Genomic DNA, 4,744 nt, shown 5'->3' with positions numbered 1-4,744 from the left:
GGGTCCATTCTTTGACTTCTTCCCGGCAACAGTCTTACCGGGCGCGGCAACTCCCTTGCCGTCCTTCTTGAAATTCTTTTTACCCTTGCCTTTCTTGAACTTAGTGGTTTTATTCACCATCAACACTTGATGTTCCTTCTTGATCTCTACCTCCGCTGATTTCAGCATTGAATATACCTCAGGAATGGTCTTTTCCATCCCCTGCATATTGAAGTTCATCACAAAGCTCTTGTAGCTCGGTGGAAGCTACTGAAGAATTCTGTCAATAACCGCGTCATCCGGGAGATTAACTCCCAGTTGAGTTAAGCGGTTGTGCAACCCAGACATTTTGAGTATGTGCTCACTGACAGAACTATTTTCCTCCATCTTACAACTGAAGAACTTGTCGAAGACTTCATATCTCTCGACCCGGGCATGAGCTTGGAAAACCATTTTCAGCTCTTCAAACATCTCATATGCTCCGTGTTGCTCAAAATGCTTTTGGAGCCCCGGTTCTAAATTGTAAAGCATGCCGCACAGAACGAGGGAGTAATCATCAGCACGAGACTGCCAAGCGTTCATAACGTCTTGGTTCTCTGGGATGGGAGCTTCACCTAGCGGTGCTTCTAGGACATAATCTTTCTTTGCAGCTATGAGGATGATCCTCAGGTGTCGGACCCAGTCCGTATAGTTGCTGCCATCATCTTTCAGCTTGGTTTTCTCTAGGAACGCGTTGAAGTTGAGGTGGACATGAGCATTGGCCATTTGATCTACAAGACATATTTGCAAAGGTTTTTAGACTAAGTTCATGATAATTAAGTTCATCTAATCAAATTATTTAATGAACTCCCACTCAGATTAGACATCCCTCTAGTCATCTAAGTGATACATGATCCGAGTCGACCCGGCCGTGTCCGATCATCACGTGAGGCGGACTAGTCATCATCGGTGAACATCTCTATGTTGATCGTATCTTCCATATGACTCATGTTCGACCTTTCGGTCTCTTGTGTTCCGAGGCCATGTCTGTACATGCTAGGCTCGTCAAGTTAACCTAAGTGTTTTGCACATGTAAATCTGTCTTACACCCGTTGTATGTGAACGTTAGAATCTATCACGCCCGATCATCACGTGGTGCTTAGAAACAACGAACTTTCGCAACGGCGCACAGTTAGGGGGAACACTTTCTTGAAATTATTGTGAGGGATCATCTTATTTACTACCGTCGTTCTAAGTAAACAAGATGCAAAAACATGATAAACATCACATGCAATCAAATAGTAGTGACATGATATGGCCAATATCATATAGCTCTTTTGATCTCCATCTTCGGGGCTCCATGATCATCTTCGTCACCGGCATGACACCATGATCTCCATCATCATGATCTCCATCATCGTGTCTCCATGAAGTTGCTCGCCAACTATTACTCCTACTACTATGGCTAACGGTTTAGAAATAAAGTAAAGTAATTACATGGCGTTAATTCATTGACACATAGGTCATACAATAATTAAGACAACTCCTATGGCTCCTGCCGGTTGTCATACTCATCGACATGCAAGTCGTGATTCCTATTACAAGAACATGATTTCATACATCACATATATATCATTCATCACAACTTCTGGCGATATCACATCACAAGGAAATTGCTGCAAAAACAAGTTAGACGTCCTCTAATTGTTGTTGCATCTTTTATGTGGCTGCAATAGGGTTCTAGCAAGAACGTTTTCTTACCTACGTGAAAGCCACAACGTGATTTGTCAACTTCTATTTACCCTTCATAAGGACCCCTTTTCATCGAATCCGCTCCAACTAAGGTGGGAGAGATAGACACCCGCTAGCCACCTTATGCAACTAGTGCATGTCAGTCGGTGGAACCTGTCTCACGTAAGCGTACGTGTAAGGTTGGTCCGGGCCGCTTCATCCCACAATACCACTGAAGCAAAATAAGACTAGTAGTGGCAAGAAAGTTGACAACATCTACGCCCACAACAAATTTGTGTTCTACTCATGCAAAGAGAACTACGCATAATCCTGGCTCATGATGCCACTGTTGGGGAACGTTGCAGAAAATAAAAAAAATCCTACGGTTTCACCAACATCAATCTATGAGTTCATCTAGCAATGAGAGAGAGGAGTGCATCTACATACCCTTGTAGATCGAGCGGAAGCGTTCAAGAGAATGGGGATGAGGGAGTCGTACTCGTCGTGATCCAAATCACCGATGATCCTAGTGCTGAACGGACAACACCTCCGCATTCAACACACATACGGTTGGGGAAGACGTATCCTCCTTCTTGATCAATCAAGGGGGGATGAGAGGTTGATGGACATCCAGCAGCATGACGGTGTGGTGGTGGATGCAGCAGGGATCCCGACAGGGCTTCGCCAAGCGTCTGCGAGAGGGAGTGGTGTAGCAAGGGGAAAGGGAGGCGCCAAGTGCATGGGTGCGTCTGCCCTCCCTCCCCCCTTATATAGAGCCCCTAGGGGGGCGCCGGCCCTAGGAGATCCAATCTCCAGGGTGCGGTGGCCAGGGGGGTGGCTTGCCCCCCAAGGCAAGTGGAGGCGCCCCCCACCCCTAGGGTTTCCAACCCTAGGCGCAGGGGGGCCCAAGGGGGGCGCACCATCCCACCAGGGGCTGGTTCCCCTCCCACTTCAGCCCATGGGGCCCTCCGGGATAGGTGGCCCCACCCGGTGGACCCCCGGGACCCTTCCGGTGGTCCCGGTACAATACCGGTGACCCCTGAAACTTTCCCGATGGCCGAAACTCGACTTCCTATATATAATTCTTTACCTCCAGACCATTCTGGAACTCCTCGTGATGTGCGGGATCTCATACGGGACTCCGAACAACTTTCAGTTTACTGCATACTCATATCTCTATAACCCTAGCGTCACCGAACCTTAAGTGTGTAGACCCTACGGGTTCAGGAGACATGCAGACATGACCGAGACGCCTCTCCGGTCAATAACCAATAGCGGGATCTGGATACCCATGTTGGCTCCCACATGCTCCTCGATAATCTCATCGGATGAATCATGATGTCGAGGATTTATGCAACCCCGTATACAATTCCCTTTGTATATCGGTACGTTACTTGCCCGAGACTCGATCGTCGGTATCCCAATACCTCGTTTAATCTCGTTACCGGCAAGTCACTTTACTCGTACCGTAATGCATGATCACGCGACCAGACACTTGGTCACATTGAGCTCATTATGATGATGCATTACCAAGTGGGCCCAGAGATACCTCTCCGTCATACGGAGTGACAGATCCCAGTCTCGATTCGTGCCAACCCAACAGACACTTTCAGAGATACCCGTAGTGCACCTTTATAGTCACACAGTTACATTGTGACGTTTGGTACACCCAAAGCACTCCTACGGTATCCGGGAGTTGCACAATCTCATGGTCTAAGGAAATGATACTTGACATTTGGAAAAGCTCTAGCTAAACGAACTACACGATCTTTGAGCTATGCTTAGGATTGGGTCTTGTCCATCACATCATTCTCCTAATGATGTGATCCCGTTATCAATGACATCCAATGTCCATAGTTAGGAAACCATGACTATCTGTTGATCAACGAGCTAGTCAACTAGAGGCTCACTAGGGACATGTTGTGGTCTATGTATTCACATGTGTATTACGATTTTCGGATAATACAATTATAGCATGAACAAGAGACAATTATCATGAACAAAGAAATATAATAATAACCATTTTATTATTGCCTCTAGGGCATATTTCCAACACCTCCCCCCTCATGTCTGATGAGTTTTTACTCCCTCTCTCCCATGAAACATTCATCGAATAAACTTAATACGAGTTTTAACAGAAAACATTCATCGAACAAAAAATTGACCAAGTTTTCATATATCATCATCATCATCTACTACAAAAAAAATTGACATATTCTTTACATATGAACATACAAACATTTGCATATTCGACAATAATATCACCAAAAAAATTCTATGAACATTAAAAATTCTATCGACAACAACATACCCGATAAAGAAAAAAAAGAAAAAAAGAGGAGAAGAAGAAAGGAATAGAGGTGAAGAAGACAAAAAATAGAAATTACACTATTTTTTCTTCTTCTCTTCTATTCCTTTCTTCTTCTCTATTTTCTTCTTCTTCACCTCTATTCCTTCCTTCTTCTCCTCTTTTTTTCCTCTTCTTATTTATTTCTCCTCTTCTTCCTATCTTCTTCTTCTCCTTCTCATTCTCCTTCTTCCTCTTCTTATTATTTTCCTTTTTCTTCTCCTTCTTTTTCTACTTCTTCCTTCTTCCTTCTTCCTAGCTAGATATATAGTTTTTTTCTAAAAATGTAACTTTTCCATATATAAAACTTTTTCTTCTTCTTCCTTCTTCCTTCTCTTCCTTCTTCCTAAATATATAAAACTTTTCTAAATATGAAACTAACCTAAAATGCACTAAATCAGATAACATACATAGATAAAACTTCTCTAAAAAACTAACTTTTGCATATATGAACATATATACACAGAGAACATACATACATATATACATTTTTATAAAAATGCAAAAAACAAATCATCATATATATGAACAAAAAATCTGGAAAAAAAACAGGACATATAATCATATACACACATACATATAATCACACATATACATATAATCTAAAAAAATCATATATATGGAAAAAAACAGAGAGGAAGCCGGCCAGACCAAACGTGGCAGCGGCGTGTGGTCGGGACAGGCCAGGGGCGTGGGGCGGCGTCAGGG

This window comes from Triticum aestivum, chromosome 4A (genome assembly GCF_018294505.1).
Source record: "Triticum aestivum cultivar Chinese Spring chromosome 4A, IWGSC CS RefSeq v2.1, whole genome shotgun sequence".
In the NCBI taxonomy this organism is placed as follows: domain Eukaryota; kingdom Viridiplantae; phylum Streptophyta; class Magnoliopsida; order Poales; family Poaceae; genus Triticum; species Triticum aestivum.
The sequence above is the reverse complement of the archived record's forward strand: the minus strand, read 5'-3'. Positions refer to the sequence as shown.